Below are 18228 nucleotides of genomic sequence, written 5' to 3' on the forward strand. Positions count from 1 at the left end.
GCCGAACTTACAGCCAGTTTTCAAGCTGTGTATGAAGACCTGCCCGGGATAAGAATGTCACCAACAAATCAGTAATTTTTCAGGAGTGAGGAAAATTATATTTGGGATTTATTTCATGATATACACTTCTTGAACCTATTGCATAATATATGCAAGTGTTCAAATGAGTTCATCTATTAAAAACAATATTTTAATAACAAGGTTTTAAGGGGAGACATCAATGAAATACACCAAATTATCATGTATTTCCTCATATCGCGTTGCATAGACTTTAGAGATTATATTCACAAAATTTGGAATGTGAATTAAATCTCTTAAGTCTATTAAATAATTTAAAGCTGTTGATGATGCACATAGGCCACGCCCACTTTTCACAGCATGCAGTCGTACCAGCTCAAGTCTTCTAGTATTTATTGCTATTTATCCTTGCATATTAGCAGAATCCTGTACTGGAAGGAGTAATATAACTACAACGTGATTGGCAAAGTTCACAACGAATGTGTGGCGATTTAGAAGGCTGTGAAATTGGCGCGAGTATTGCTTTAGTTGTCATCTCTGTGGTTGCCACGTGACTTGCTAGGTATTGTTGATTGTTTATCTGAGCGGTGTTCATGGTAACAGCTAATACGCCTAGAAGTAACAGCATTTTTAGAAAACACAAGAAATATACAATCAGAGCCCGCCTGGTGGCCATGATCGTTAAGGCGTTAAAGTCTAAACGGTCTGACACCATGGTTACCCGGTTCGAGTCCCGTTGGTCGAAAAAATTTTCACCATCAGAATGTTGGCCGGCAAGGTAAAGGAGGTGGTGGTACACAATTTATAATCACGAGATTTTGTGCAAAAGCCGGGATTAAACTCCAAACCTCTCCGCAGTGCTAATATGGAGTGAGGGCATATGGCACTTTTGATGGTGATTCGTCCGTCAGATGGGGACGTTAAGCCTTGAGTAGACCCCTTGGTGCTATTCGACAGGAGTAGGCTATGTGCCGACACCGGGTCTCACCCTCTCCCTTCCTACTGCCATCTCATTATCTCCTCTGATGAGGTTGACGTCAGCAAAGACATCTGGCCATAAAAAAACCTCCACGATATATTCATCTCACCTCAATTCCCAGAGAAACGGGACAAGGGTCGGACAGACAAACAAAAAACAAGAAATATCTGACCAATAATGTTCGGAGGACGAAGTGTGAACCAGGCAAAAGTGACGTAATTTTATAGTATCTCCACACCTCCAAGTGCGTGCAAATCTAAACTGAAAAAAAAAAGACGCTTGGAAAGTGACAAATCATCACAGTGGTGAACTGGAGGAAGACAGTGGATTTAGATTAATTGATATCCAGTCACACAGTCTACCTGAACCAGTTTTATTAGCAATAAAGCCAGTCTACCGAATCCTTTTGAAATCCCGACCTTCTCTGCCGATGTCTCCATGGGAAAACACAATATTCCAAAGAATCCCTGAACTGACTGATATGGGTATGATATCCTGAAATCAACCTTTTGCTCCTTCACCATTGTAAGAATTACCACAAATAAAAATGTAATGGCGTGTGGCTTTTAGTGCCGGGAGATCCCACGTCGGGTTCGGCTCGCCAGGTGCAGGTCTTTTGATTTGATGCCCGTAGACGACCTGCGCGTCGTGATGAGGATGAAATGATGTTGAAGACAACACATACACCCATCACCCGTGCCAGGAAAATTAACCAATGATGGTTAAAATTCCCGACCCTGCCGGGAATCGAACCTGGACTCCTGTGACCGAAAGCCAGCACGCTAACCATTTAGCCATAGAGCCGGACATTACTACAGATGATGCTGTTCTTGTCTACACTGATGGAAATGAATGAAGAATGAATACTATTCTAAAAGTGGGCTTCAAGACTGGAGTCTGCGCATGCCGCATCCTCAGAACTGTCGACCAAAAACGTATTGCTGCAGCCAAAACTGAAGTTCTGGCTAGAATGAAACAAAGAAAGCAAAAAATGGAGGGGGAAAAGAGAAGAGCAGAAGATGAGGAAGACAAAGACTACATACCTGGAGAAGTTTAGCTCAATAAACAGATTTTTATGAGTAACAAACTTTCACTGATGATTTCCGGTATTTCCATTTTTAAACAAATTTTCCTTTTTTCGGGCATTGTAAAATGTAGCTCAATAAAATTTTTTCACTTAATAAACTAATAATAACACATATTTTACCGTAACAGAAATTGTATATTTAAAAAAAATAGCATTTATAAAAGGCATTTTTTGAATATTTTTCACTAAATATTTTATTGCAAAATGTTTAAATTATACCAAGAAAAATAAACTTGCGTCCGTTTAAAGACTGTTGGTGAGATTAAATTGCAATTTTCAGAAAATTTGATAGGAAGGCTTCTTGAAAAATGGTACATAAATTAGTATTCAAAATTAAAACTTTGAATTTCAATATAAATTCAAACTTTTGCGGTAGAAATCTGAACATTTCAGAGCTTATAGCTAATTGTATTATTAATGCGCCTGTAGATTTTCACATGTATGTAAATTGCTGTATGGGAGATATAGGGTATATTCCGTGCACATGCATATTGGTTGACATCCCCCCTCCCGGACTTACAGCCAGCTTTCGAGCTGTAATCGAAGACCACCCCGAATAAGGACGTCACCAACTAATCAGTGATTTTTCACGAGAAAGGAAAATTATTTTGGGGATTTATTTTATGGTATACACTACTTGAACCAATTTCATATGCAGGTGTGCAAGTGAGTACATCTACTAAAACAATATTTTATTGTTATGACTTAAGGTTTTAAACACAATGAATGTTTTATGATGTGATACAGTGGAAAACAAACCGCAATTACGTCTCACATTTGTGTATAAGGGAAGAGAAATCCTGCACATGCACTTGGAACACAAATAATAACAATAAAATGTCAAGAATATATATATAATTTCGTCTATGGCCTTTATTTATACGATCTGGTACACATGGTGATGAACCAACACCAGCACTGACTGATGTTCCATTCTTACAGCACGGAGAACAAAGTTCTACTGGGTTGAAATTCAAATGTAAGACATGAGATGACACCACAGCATAGAGGCGTGATGATACACCCTAGATGCAATGAAATCTCACTTTTCAAAAGTTTTTTTTTTTGTTGTTGTTGTAAGTTGCTTTACGTCGCACGGACACAGGTAAGTCTTATGGCGACGATGGGATAGGAAGGGGCTAGGAAAGGGAAGGACGCGTCCGTGGCCTTAATTAAAGTACAGCCGCAGCATTTTCCTGCTGTGAAAATGGAAAACCACGGAAAACCGTCTTCAGAGCTGCCGATAGTGTGATTCGAACCCACTATCTCGCGGTTGCAAGCTTACAGCTGCGCGCCCCTTACCGCACGGTCATCTCGTCCGGTATCAGGTTCATATGATGTCATGGTAATCACATGGTGTTGGTATTTGTAGGAAGAGTATTCTTCAATATTTTTATTAACATTAGATATATGAAAGGACTGAAGCCTATATAACAAACCTTTAAGAATATGTTTATGCCATGTACGTATTTATCGTACGACGGACATTTACGCAGATGATTACGAAAAAATGGATTTTTAGTCCAAGTCCCATAGGTCATGACGTGCATATTACTTCAAGGTGGGTAACGAGAAAAACTAAAGGGCCATTTTTTGCTCTTTTCGATAGGGAAGATATTAAAGGAGGTATCATCAATGTCGGAGCGCCACGCCAGTGGTCAGAGACAATGGCGGCTCGCGACAAAATTTTTAGGGGTTTCGCAACAACATTTTTGTTCATGTCTCAAATCAGCAATAAAGTAACATAGGTACATAAATCACTTCACTAAAAGTACGGTTCCTTTTCCACAAATAATATGGTAGAACCCCTGTAACCGAGGATAAAGTTTATACTATACTATACTACCACCTACAGCATTTACCGGTCAATTTTTTAAAAAATAATTGTTGCCGAATTGACCCCAATAGTCTCCACATTATCTCGACTAATCAGGGTTCTACTGTTCTACTGTATCACATGTTAATTATTCTCGTCTTGGAAAGTATAGACAACACTAACATAAGGAATTCAATACTCGCATTTTTGTGTGCATGAGAATTTTCATGTTTATTTATTTTTGTACTCAAATGAGCAAGGTCTGTGCATCCAGCTGAATTCCAAACACTTCTTTGTTGTACAATAAAGAGGACAAACAAACAAGCGCATTCCTAGATCTACATATACAGAGCCACTTGCGTGTTTCGTACACTTCTCTCTTAAACTTACGCCTATACGTCGGTCAGTTTTTGTAACTTATTCGATAACCAAATCTGCTCTGTCCGGTCCAAGCTTTTCATTTCTAACTTATCCTGATAGGTTAATATTTCGCTGGTTAAAATTACGTGAACTGAATTAATTTCCTCTTACACAAAGAATATCATGGTTACAAACCATACAAACCGAGAAGCAGAACACAACACTCAAATAAATTTCACTTGAGAAGAGTTTCCAATCACAAGGTAAAGCAAACTTCTTCCCACGATTACGAACACCTGTTCACAACGAGCTAGAACATGCCTATTCAGAATTATTAGCGAAATCTGCCGGTAATGTAATGCAATAGTACCTCCTGGGAGGCTGTGGCTAACCGCAATAGGGGAGGTGGTGGACCCTTGTGGTCAACTGTAATACTGCCACTGATTTGGGGGTGGCTTTAGACGACAAGGCACGTACCTTACCGTGCGCCTCGCTAATGAGAATAGCACTGCATAAACCATGACGTCATCTGCTTTGCGCATGCGTATAGTCTTCAGCACAATAGCGCATTATCCTGTGTGCTCGCTGCACTCTCAGTCAAAACAAAAAACTGTCGGTGTAACGGAGCTTCGATTTAAGTCGAATGCTTTCGATCGATTGTCGAAAGCAGCTCGAAAGAAAGGAAAGTTTTAAATCATCCATGGATGTGTAAAGATGTATTAAAACTGGGTGTTCACGTGCTCAAGTGCTCCTGAGAGCTCACCGCCACTGCTCAGAGATACAATACGCAACCTGAGAACCACGAGAATTTCGAACAATTTCGGACCAGGAACTGTGCCCTACAATAAATTCCGGAAATCGTCCTCATTCTCCCTCGACTTTGTTTAGCTTCATCATAGTTCACGTTACTGCCACTCGCTTTAGTAGGAAAATATTATTTTAACATGTTGCATTAAACGTGTGAATAAAGCCATGTTACTTCGCAAAAATTCCTGAAGGAAACGTGTAATCCACTGCAAATCCCCGTGCGAAGAACAGGTACAAATGCTAGTTATTAGTAAAGTGCTCCACAGGTTGTTTTATGTGTAAACTGCAAATACATTCTCCTTCCAATGGCTTCATACTGTACAGTAAGTAAAGTAAGTAAGGAGGTGAGTGAGTGAGTGAGTGAGTGAGTGAGTCACTTTGTAAGGTAGTTAGTTAGTCAGTCAGTCAGTAAGTTAGCAAGTAACTCAGTTATTTCAGTGAGTGAATGGCTAAGTCAGTCAGTTTGTAAGGTAGTTAGTCAGTCAGTGATTTAAGGACATAAGTAACTAAGCAACTACATCAGGCAGTCAGTAAGTATGTCAGTCAGTTAGTAAGTAACTGAGTTAATAAGTCAGTAAGGAAGTGAGTGAGTAACTTAGACAGTAAGTAAGTAAGTAAGTAAGTAAGTAAGTAAGTAAGTAAGTAAGTAAGTCGGTCGGTCGGTCGGTCGGTCATTCGATCGGTCAGTCAGTCAGTAATTAAGGAAGAAAGTAAGTCGTAAGTCATTAATTTAGTCAGTCAGCCAGTAAGTAAGTAACCGAGCTCGATAGCTGCAGTCGCTTACGTGCGGCCAGTATCCAGTATCGGGAGATAGTAGGTTCGAACCCCACTGTCGGCAGCCCTGAAAATGGTTTTCCGTGGTTTCCCATTTTCACACCACGCAAATGCTGGGGCTGTACCTTAATTAAGGCCACGGCCGCTTCCTTCCCACTCCTAGCCCTTTCCTGTCCCATCGTCGCCGTAAGACCTATCTGTGTCGGTGCGACGTAAAACAACTAGCAAAAAAAAAAGTAAGTAAGAAAGTAAGCCTGTAACTAATAAAGTAAGTAAGCCATTAATTTCGTCAGTCAGAAGATAAGTAGGTAATTGAGTAAGTAAGAAAGTAAGTCGGTCGGTTAGTCAGTAAGTAAGTAAATAAGTCGGTCAGTCAGTCATTTAGTCGGAAAGTAAGTAACTAAGTAAGAAAGTAAGTAAGCCGGTCAAGCGGTCAGGCAGTCAGTAAGTCAGTAAGTAAGTAAGTAAGTAAGAAAGTAAGTATGTCGGTCAGTCAGTCAGTCAGTAAGTAAGTAAGTAAGAAGGTAAGTAAGTCGGTCGGTCAGTTAGTTAGCTAGTAAAAAGTAAGTAAGTAAGTCGGTCGGTCGGTCGGTCGGTCAGTTAGTTAGTTAGTTAGTAAGTCTGTCGGTCAGTAAGTAAGTAATTAAGTAAGTAAGTAAGTAACTAAGTAAGTAAGTCGGTCGGTCAGCCAGTTAGTCAGAAAGTAAGTAAGTCGGTCGGTCAGTCAGTTAGTCAGTCAGTAAGCAAGTAATTAAGAAGGAATTGAGTCAGTAAGTAAGTAAAGTGGTCAGTCAGTAAGTGAGTAAGTAAGTAAAGCGGTCGGTCGATCGGTCGGTAAGTAAGTAAGTAAGTAAGTCGGTCAGTCAGTAAGTAAGTTAGAAAGTAAGTAAGTCGGTCGGTAAGTAAGAAAATAAGTAAGTCGGTCGGTCAGTCAGTTAGACAGTCAGTAAGTACGTAAGTAAGAAAGTAAGTAAGTAAGTCAGTCAGTACGTACGTAAGTAAGTAAGTAAGTAAGTCCGTCGGTCGGTCAGTCAGTTAGTCAGTAAGTACGTAAATAAGAAAGTAATTCAGTCAGTCAGTCAGTCAGTACGTAAGTAAGTAAGTAAGTAAGTCGGTCGTTAAGTAAGTAAGTAAGAAAGTAAGTACGTCGGTCGGTCAGTTAGTCAGGAAGTAAGTAAGTAAGTAAGTAAGTAAGTAAGTAAGTAAGTAAGTAAGTAAGTAAGTTTGTCAGTCAGTCAGTAAGTAAGAAAGTAAGTAAGTCGGTCGGTAAGTAAGTAAGAAAGTACGTCCGTCGGTCAGTCAGTTAGTCAGTAAGTAAGTAAGTAAATAAGTAAGTAAGAAAGAAAGTAGCAAGTCAGTCAGTCCGTCCGTCCGTCCGTCCGTAAGTCAGTCAGTACGTAAGTAAGAAAGTAAGTCGGTAGGTTGGTCGGTCGGTCAGCCAGTCAGTAAGATGGTAAGAAAGAAAGTACGTCAGTAATTAAGAAGTAATTAATTGAGTCAGTCAGTAAGTAAGTCATTGAGTCAGTGAGTGAGTGAGTCAGTCAGTCAGTTAGTCAGTCAGTAAGTAAGAAAGAAAGAAAGAAAGAAAGAATTAGAACGTCGGACGGTCAATCAGTCAGTAAGTCGGTAATTAAGAAATAATAATTGAGTCACTCAGTCAGTCAGTCAGTCAATCAATAAGAAAGCAAGCAAGGAAAGCAAAAAAAAAAAGAGAGAGAGAAAGCAAAAAGAATTAAGCAAACAAGTAAATAAGTAAGTTGTAGGAATGTGCCCAACTTTTGTCAGTTTTTCTGGAAGTCATGGCAAAGCCACTTGGTACTCTTCAGCGACTGACCATCGATTTTATCCCAAATGAGGTGAGTTGATAACGCTGGTACAATGCAAGCTCGTGAGTGTGTTGGCTCTATGGAGTGTGGGTGGTGAACAGGAAATAGAAGTATAAGGTGGTGTCTCACTTGTTGAGTACGCAATATCCTCTTGTCAACTGCCACCCATGTTTAAGAAGAACTCTACATCCTGCATGTTCAATAAGAGGGTGAGCTGATTGATGCCCACACACACGTGGCATTAATTTAAATTCCATATCGATTGTATGTCTGCTGTTTTTGTGTTTTCCTCTGCCCTTACTCACAAGAGAATTAAATTACTCCTCCTTTAATGTTTTGCTCAAAATCCTTACTCTTTATATGACCTGTTGTGCCATCATTGACGGGTTGCATTTCTACTAGTCGCAGCAGTAATGCCATCTAGAGTGGTACCGAAAGACAAAGAGCAAACGCTTCCTTGAACAACAACAATAATAATAATAATCAGTAAAATAATCATTGTCCGCCTCTGTGGTGTAGTGGTTAGTGTGATTAGCTGCCACACACCGAAGGCCCGGGTTCGATTCCCGGCTCTGCCACGAAATTTGAAAAGTGGTACGAGGGCTGGAACTGGGTTCACTCAGCCTCGGGAAGTCAACTGAGTAGAGGTGGGTTCGATTCCCACCTCAGCCATCCTGGAAGTGGTTTTGCGTGGTTTCCCACTTCTCCTCCAGGCAAGTGCCTGGATGGTACCTAACTTAAGGCCACGGCCGCTTCCTTCCCTGTTCCTTGTCTATCCCTTCCAATCTCCCCATCCCCCGCAAGGCCCCTGTTCAGCATAGCAGGTGAGACCGCCTGGGCGAGGTACTGGTCATCCTCCCCAGTTGTGTCTCCGACCCAGAGTCCGAAGCTCCAGGACACTGCCCTTGAGGCGGTAGAGGTGAGATCCCTCGCTGAGTCCGAGGGAAAAACCGACCCTGGAGGGTAAACAGATTAAGAAAAAAAGAAAATAATCATTTATAAAAAATTTTGGCAGTACCGGGAGTCGAACCCGCGTCACCGTGGAGGGCAACTAATAGCGCCAACCGTTACGCCACGGAGGCGGATAAAACTTGCGTCATGGTCTTCTTGTATTTCTTCTAATTTCTTTACGTCACACCGACACAGATAGATCATACGGCGACGATCGAATGGGAAAGGACTAGGAGTTGGAAGGAAGCAGCCGTGGCCTTAATTAATATGCAGCCCCAGTATTTGCCTGGTGAGAAAATGGGAAACCATGGAAAACCATCTTCAGGGCTGCCGACGGTGGGGCTCGAACCCACTATTTCCCGAATACTGCATACTGGCCACACTTGAGCGACTGCAGCTATAGAGTTCGGTGTATCATAGTCTTGAGGTGATGCAGCTCTTTTCAAACACAACCCCAATGGAGATGAGCTTCATGAACCATTTTAACCACGTATCAGCCCTCCTGTCAGCCTCTGTGGTGTAGTAGTTAGTGTGTTTAGTTGTAAGCCCCGGAAACCCGGGTTCGATTCCCGGCTCTGCCACGAAATGTGAAAAAAGTGGTGCGAGGACTAGAATGGGGTCCATTCAACCTCAGGAGGTCAAATGTGTAGAGGGGGTTCGATTCCCACCTCAGCCATCCTCGAAGTAGGTTTCCGTCTTCTGTGACTATCCTTTCCAATCTTCCCAACAAGGCCCCTGTTCAGCATAGCAGATCAGCCCGCTGGATGAGATACTAGTCTCCCTTCCCAGTTGTATTCCCGAGCAAATTTCTCACGCTTCACGCTTGAGGTCGTACAGATGGGATCCTTCGCTGAGTCCAGGGCAAAAAACAAACATTGACGATAAACTGACTAAATGAAAAAGATAAACAACCTGCCATTCTCTGGTGGTACCGGGAATCGAACCCAGGCCACCAAACATAGCAACTAATAGTGTTAATCGTTACGCTATAGAGATAGTCTGTCATCGTCATTGTTGATAAGTTTTATTGGCTGAGGACTTTGCAGATCATCATATTTACTTTCCTTCTGGTTGGGTGGTTTGAGGTAGGCCTATCTGTCGTCAAGGAGGTCATTCATTTGCCTGTCCTTTAATGGCTCGCTTATTTTTCTTCGAACGATTTTCCTGACCATTCAGCCGAGGATACGGGCGTCCTTTCCATATGAACACTGCAGAGAGGTTTTGGCGTGCAATCTCGTGATTAGAAATTGTATACCATCACCTCTCCTACTTTGCCAGCCAATACCCTGATGGTGATTTACTTTTTCACTAACGGGACTTGAACCGGCTAACAACGGTGCAGACCATATAGACTTGACGTCTTGATCATGGCCTGCAGGCGTGCTAACTCTGTGTGTGAATTTGCCTAGTTTTGCACCGATTACCCTTCCTGACGCCAGCCCTAGATCCAAGCCGCTTTACGTCTCACGGACACAAATAGGTCTTATGGCGACGATAGGACAGGAAAGGGCTAAAAGCGGGAAAGAAGCGGCCGTGCACTTAATTAAGGTACAGCCTCAGCATTTGCCTGGTGTGAACGTGGGAAACCACGGGAGGAGTGAATTAAGCATAGAATAACTTAATGCAATCAGTTCCTGTGTCTTAAACCGTCAATGAGCATTGTACTACAGAGCGGGGCATTGGGGTTTGACTCCTGAGAGTGGTCATTTATTCAAATCTCACTGAATACTGGCCGTACTTACGCGACTCCAGCTATGTACAGAGATGCAGTCACCATTGAGTGACTCTATTGGAGATTGGCAGTATGATATGCGTGTAAGAAGTGGTGTATATTAAGGCGAACACAAAAACCCAGTCGCTGAGCCAGACAAACTAATCAGTCGCGGCTAACTTTATTTTGATTGATCCCTCTTAATGTAGGGGTTCTCCCTCCTCCTGCCAAGCAGATGCGGCGTCCTGGAAGGAAAGGTTCGAGACCTCTGTTCTAGATAGCCTAAACTTTAAATAACGACTGAAAGTTTCTTTCCAAACGTAAAAATATGTCATCAGCTTTGAAGTGCCTAAGAGAATGTTCTGATGTCTGGTTAAATGGTTTGTAAGTAATTCAGTACAGTTTCCATAGTTAATCAATTCACTCATCCCAGTGAATAAAAAGGTAAGTCAAAAGATGTAAGTTCTCAGGGAAAGCATAATTTTGTTTTTATACAATATGAAATCACGGAATCACCGAATGTTGTCAAAACATTCTGCGTTGTGTGGAACACCTTTTTAAATAATGACTTTGGTTTTACGTTATTTATTTATCTGCTTTGGATTGCGAATAAAAGAGACTTGCCCTACATTGAGCAGACATTATTTTCTTATGTGGATCAGTAAAATCCAGAGTGGTTTAAGTGAAATGTGTGTATTGTTAGCCAGTAAGATTTAATAGTTCCCTTTACATGTCCACGTCCACAATAATAGCAGAAACTATACTACAAATAAGACAAACTGTCTTATCTGGTTGAAGCCACTTTTATTAACAATATTCAGAATATTAACAAGATAACTCAACTTATCAGGGTCTTACATGGGACTGTTTTGTATTCCTGAATAATCCCGAAGTAAAATTTGGCTATTTCTTCACTATTATGACGAAATAACTTATCTTGTTAGTGTCAAAGTATAGAGAGCATTGACCTTAATAGGTTACTGCACAAATTTATATAAAAAACGAAAAAATGTGTTTTCTCCCCGGTATGAGTGAATTAAGCATAGAATAACTGAATGCAATTATTTTCTCTGTCTTAAAGCGTTAATGAGCATTTTAATACAGAGCGGGTCATTGAGATTTGAGTCCTGAGAGTGGCCATTTATTCAAATCCTACACCTAGTTAGATAATGAACTATCATTCACTCGTACTGGAAACGTTATCTTCTTCTTCTTCTTGCTTCCGAATTTGGCCAACTGTGCACCGCGTGAAACTTAATGCTTTCTGGCCAGTCTTCTTCTTTTCTCTTCCCAGAACTTCTTCATTCGTTCACTCCTTATTTTTCTCTGCTCCTCAGATATTACAAATTTGAGCCTGTTCTTCCGCTGCTCTTCATGGAATTTGTGGTTATCTACTCGAGTTCTGAACTTCTTTCTGTTGAGGATCAATTCTGGTGTTATTTTAATTTCTTCTGCGTCCTTCTTAACCTACTCCACCCATTTCGTTGTTCTCCTCAATACAATAATATATTTAAATATCCTTTTAGTCAGGCGGTTGTCATTCATTCTCACAAGATGTCCGTAAAATTTCAGTCTTCGTTTTCGCATTGTGTCCGTGATCTTTTCGGAATACTTGTAGAGATCCTCATTTCTCGTTTTCCTCCACGTACCATCCGTCGTTTTCTGAGGTCCAAGAATGTTCCTCAAAATTTTTCTTTCCTTCTTCTCAATTTCTTTAATTTCCCCTTTTTTACTTAATATAAGGCATTCCGAACCATACAGCCCCTCTGGTTTTACAACAGCGTTGTAGTGTTTAATTTTGGCTTTGTAGGCTATTGCCCATTTATTGTACCTGTTCTGTGTCAGTCTGTAGGCCAGTTCTTTCCTTATTTGCCTCCTTGTTTAGTCCATTGGGTTGGATCAGTTCTCCCAAATACTTAAACTTTTCTACTCTTCTAACTTTTCCGCACTTCACTTCCATGCTTTTCTCTCCCTGATGTCGGTACTCCACGTACTTCGTCTTTTCGTAGGAGACTTTGAGACCTGTTTTCTTCGCAGTGTGTTGAAGAAGCTTCAGCATCGTTTGGACATCCTCTCTGTTTTGAGCTGAGAGAGCAAGATCATCAGCAAAAGCCAGACATTTAATTTCCAAGTTTTGTCCCTTGCGCCCAAGATGAATTCCCTGTATGCCTTCTACGTTCAGAGAGTTTTCCCAGGTTCTTATGACTTTCTCCAATACAATGTTAAACAGGATGGGTGACAAACCATCTCCTTGTCTACTTGTTTGATTATTCTTTTGTTTGTTTGTTGCGACTTTACGGGGAACAAGCAAAATAGAATTTCTCTAAAGTCAGGATTTAACTTTAAGGATAGCCTGGGTGTATAGTGGCAACGCCTCCAGTCAAATGAAAACAACCTGGAAAATATTGCACCTTGGTGTTATTATGACGAGTAAGGACAGCTGTGGAGTAGAGATCAGGAGAAAGGTTATCATGGCCAACTATCTCATATTTGGAAGGATCGCACCATTTCAGTCAAGCTAAAAATGACACAGTTCAAACTCTGGTTCTGTCTGCCTTCCTCTACGGTCCTGAAACGAGGGCCATGCAAGCTGCAGATTCGAAGAGGATTAACTGATTTGAGATGTGGTGCCGGAGAAGAATATTTTACATTTCTTCGACAAATACTTGGTACGACCAGTATCCAGTAATCGGGAGATAGTGGGTTCGAGCCCCAATATCGGCAGCCCTGAAGATGGTTTTCCGTGGTTTCCCATTTTCACACCAGGCAAATGCCGGGGTTGTAACTTAATTAAGGCCACGGCCGCTTCCTTCCAATTCCTAGGCCTTTCCTATCCCATCGTCGCCGTAAGACATATCTGTGTCGGTGCGACGTAAAGCAAATAGAAAAAAAAATACTTGGTACCAGTGAGTCCATCCTTAAAGAACTGATCATCAATAACCGGTTATCATCAGTTTGCCAGCAAGGAATTCAGCTATTCTTTGGTCACAATCTGCGAAGCAGAGAAGAGGAGAGACTTCATAAGACATCCTTCATACAAGCACCTTGTTCGGCAGAGAAGTAGGAAGGATGGAAACAGATATCAAAGATCACGATTCCCATGATTGAAGGAAAGATAAGAAGAAGAATACAGCGACATAGGAAAGTTAAGCGGACCGAAACAGGAAATGCCACATTTCTCCGATAATATTAGCTGTAGTCCGCCTCTGTGGTGTAGTGGTTATTGTAATTAGCTGCCGCCCCCCGGAGCGCCGGGTTCGATTCCACGAAATTTGTAAAGTGTTACGAGGACTGATGATGATGATGATGCTTGTTGTTTTAAGGGGCCTAACATCGAAGGTCATCGGCCCCTACGAGGACTGGAACGGGGTCTACTCGGCCTCGGTAGGTCAACTGAGCAGAGGGGGGTTCGATGTTCGATTCCCTCTTCAACTATCCTCGAAGTGGTTTTCCATGGTTTCCCAATTCTCCTTCATCTAAATGCCGGGATGGTACCTAACTTAAGGCCACGGCCGCTTCTTTTCCTCTTCCTTGTCTAACCCGTTCTAATCTTCCCATCCCCCCCCCCCACAAAGGCCCTGTTCAGCATAGCAGGTGAGGCCGCCTGTCCTCCTGCCCAATTTCATCCACCCGACAAAAATTTCACGCTCCAGAACACTTTCCTTGAGGCGGTAGAGGTGAGATTCCTCTCTGAGTCGGAGGAAAAAACAAACCCTGGAGAGTAAACGGATTAAGAAAGAAAGAAAGAAAGAAAGAAAGGATATTAGCTGTGTACAAGTGTACCTGCTCAAAAAAACGTTGTACAATATATAATTTGCGATCCTTTATGACTCATATGTATTCACCGTGCGAGGAATAAGTACGAATCTATTCTAAATTATTATATTATTTACAAAATGCCACATATCTCCGAAGGTACTGATTCTGTCCAAGCCGGGCTGAGTGGCTCAGACGGTTAAGGCGCAGGTCTTCTAACCCCAACTTGGCAGGTTCGATCCTGGCTCAGTCCGGTGGTATTTGAAGGTGCTCAAATACGACAGCCCCGTGTCGGTAGATTTACTGGCACGTAAAAGAACTCCTGCGGGACTAAATTCCGGCACCTCGGCGTCTCCGCAGATCGTAAAAGTAGTTGGTGGGACGTGAAGCAAATAACATTATTATTATTATTATTATTATTATTATTATTATTATTATTATTATTATTATTATATCTAAAAGCTGTATATAACGAATGTAATAGAAACCCACATTCTTATCGTTATTGTCCCGCGTATTTTTTTCATACGGGCTATGATGATAATAAGAAGAAGAACAACAACAACAATGTTCGGTCTCCGAAGAGGCCTGGTGCAGGTCTTTTGAATTGACGCCGTATAGGTGACCTGCGTGTCTATGAAGATGGGCCCTACCTAAGATGATTTATAATCATGAAGACGGCACAAACACCCAGCCCCCGAGCCATAGGAACTAGCTAATGAAAGTTAAAATCCCCGAGCCGGCCAGGAGCCGAGCGTACGGGCTATGAATAAATTTTAACGCTGATCATCGATGACGTGGAAATACGGTTCAATCGTCATGGTAACGAATTAATTGGTCCACCTCTGTGGTGTAGTGGTCAGCGTGATTAGCCGTCACCCCCAGAGGTCCGGGTTCGATTCCCGGCTCTGCCACGAAATTAGAAAATTGATAGGAGGGCTGGAACGGGATCCACTCAGCCTCAGCAGGTCAGCTGAGTAGATGGAGTTCGATTCCTACCTCAGCCATCCTCGAAGTGGTTTTCCGTGGTTTCCCACTTTTCCTTCAGGCAAATGCCGGGATGGTACCTAACTTACGGCCACGGCTGCTTCTTTCCTTCTTCCTTGTCTACCCATTCCAATCTGCCTATCCACTCCCCCAACGAGGCCCCTGTTCAACATAGCAGGTGAGGCCGCCTGGGTGAGATACTGGTCCTCCTCCCCAGTTTTATCCGCTGACCGAAAGTCTCACGATCCGGAACATTGCCCTTGAGGCAGTAGAGATGGAATACCTCGCTGAGTCCGAGGGAAAAGCCAACCCTGGAGGGTAAACCGATTAAGAAAGGAAGACAGAAAAATACAACTGAGGTCTCCTTAACAGAATACGTTTAAAGATTTGGATGAGGAAGATCATATTTCATTTTGGGCCCAGTAAAAGGCGGTATAAGAGATGATTCGGAGTACAGCTCGGTTAAGGACTAAAATATCAAGTACTCTCTCACGAATAGCTGTGGCACATCTTCTGAGGGAGAAGCCTGCAGAAAGAAAGAACGAATGAATTGGCGATGGTGTTGGTTGTCTTAGAAGGCACATAACCAAGTAAGTTAGTGGTGATTGTAGTTTTAAGAAGAAGTACAACTGGGCAGTCATCCTTCATTAAGACTAATCAGAGGGGGAAAATGGAAAGGGTCCAACAATTCGAAAAATGAATGTATCGGTCAAAGAAAGACATGGGCCACGAAGGGCGTAAAATGAAAGACACCTTACGCCTCAGTGCTCTAATACCGTGGGGGTCGGAAAAGAACAAGATTTGACCAAGGGAGGTCGCCAGGATAGATGAAAGTGAAGAGCCTGGCACGAGTAAGAGGAAGCAATATCAGGGCCTAGTGGTCAGCAAACCCACACTCCCAAGTTAAGAGCCCCTATAGCCCCTTTTAGTCGCCTCTTACGACGGGCAGAATATACTGTGGGTGTGATTCTACCAACCCCACTCACGGGAATTGTAATTATCAACCCGTTACTCTTCACGAATATAATAAGTACGGAAGTGAGAAGAAGGAGGAAAACAACCATAGCCTTAATATTTACCTGGTGTGAAAATGGGAAACATTGGATAGTCATAAGCAGGGATGCTGACAGAAGGGTTCGAATCCAGTATCTCCCGAAAGCAAGCTGACTGTTATAAGACACAAACCACGTAGCTAAATCACTCGGTCAAACTGTGTTGAGGGTTCCCGATAGTGAGATTCGAACCTATCACCACCAGAATGCAAAGTTACAAGTACACGGCCACTACTGTGTCATAAACAATAAGTGGGAGTTGTGTTTGAAGTACGGACACCCTCCAGTAAGCCGTACGCTACCTGTCGCTCGCTGTGTGCTGGCTGTGTACAGTAGCGGCTTGCTGGGCGTGGGGCACAAGGCAGATGGAACCAAGATTTGATATTACCATTGTGTCCGCTCCACTGCTTGCTTTGTCTTTCTGGATAAATGGCTTTTTGTTCGACTATGTATATGGGGTAATTGAGTTTCCGGTCACTCACCCTGCCTGCCTCATACACTTCAAGGGTCACGAACACTTCTCAGACAAGTGCCAGATGAGCTGTCCTGCTCCGGTATTCGCACGTCCGTTCACAGCAGGGACCAAGACTAACAAGTGCACATTTAGAAGTGACTGATACGTAATAAAACTGTGATCATCAAAGATAGGCACAATATGAAAAATATGTTGCAATAATATGGAATTTATTTAGGATAAATAAGAAACTATGAAAATATATTCAACAAAATGAAATGGCGTATGGCTTTTATTACCGGGAGTGTCCGAGGACAAGTTCGGCTCGCCAGGTGCAGGTCTCTTGATTTGACTCCCGTACGCGACCTGCGCATCCTGACGAGGATGAAATGATGATGAAGACAACACATAAACCCAGTCCCCGTGCCATAGAAATTAACCAAATATGGTTAAAATTCCCGATCCTGCCGGGAATCGAACACGGGCCCGTGTGACTCTAACCATTTGGTCATGGAGCCGGACACATGTATTCAATAATATTGTGAAATGCAATAAATCACAATATTTTTACAATTTTTAATGTTTTATTGGATGGCAGGAGGGAACTCGGAATGAGGAGATACAGGCTAATTTAGGAATGAACTCGATGGATGAAGCTGTACGCATAAACCGGCTTCGGTGGTGGGGTCATGTGAGGCGAATGGAGGAGGATAGGTTACCTAGGAGAATAATGGACTCTGTTATGGAGGGTAAGAGAAGTAGAGGGATACCAAGACGACGATGGTTAGACTGTTTTTAACGATTTAAAGATAAGAGGTATAGAACTAAATGAGGCCACAACACTAGTTGCAAATCGAGGATTGTGGCGACGTTTAGTAAATTCTCAGAGGCTTGCAGACTGAACGCTGAAAGGCATAACAGTCTATAATGATAATGTATGTACTGTATGTATGTATGTATGTATGTAATCCGTGAACCCTCCATGGTTGGTTTTCCCTCGGATTCAGCGAGGATTCCCACCTCTACCACCTGTAGAGCAGTGTCCTGGAGCTTGAGACTTTGGGTCGGGGGATAAAACTGGAGAGGAGGACCAGTACCCCGCCCAGGCGGCCTCACCTGCTATGCTGAACAGGGGCTTTTGGGAGGTTGGGAATATTGGAAGGGACAGCCAAGGAACAGGGAAAGAAGCGGCCGTCGCAATAAGTTACGTACAATACCGGCATTTGCCTGGAGAAGAAGTGAGATAAAACGGAAAACCACTTCGAGGATAGCTGAGGTGGGAATGAAATCCTTCTCTACTCAGTTGATCTCCCGAGGCTGAGTAGACCCCGTTCCAGCCCTCGTACCACTTTTCAAATTTCGTGGCAGAGCCGGTAATCGAACCCGAGCCTCCAGAGGGTGGCAGCTGATCTCACTAACCACTACACCAATTATCGTAATTGCAATATTATGTTCTACCTTCCTAGTGTATTCAACTATTAGCTCTTTAAAGAGAATTACAATATGATACAAGCAGCGTTTCGATATTTCGTGGCAATAGGTTGCATCTTCTGTTTGTTTGTCCAACCCTTGTCCCGTTTCTGTACGGGGTCGGGTATGAGGTGAGATGAATCTGTCGTGGCGGGTTTATATGACCGAATGTCCTTCCTG

The sequence above is a fragment of the Anabrus simplex genome, chromosome 7 (assembly GCF_040414725.1).
Source record: "Anabrus simplex isolate iqAnaSimp1 chromosome 7, ASM4041472v1, whole genome shotgun sequence".
Taxonomy (NCBI): Eukaryota; Metazoa; Arthropoda; class Insecta; order Orthoptera; family Tettigoniidae; genus Anabrus; species Anabrus simplex.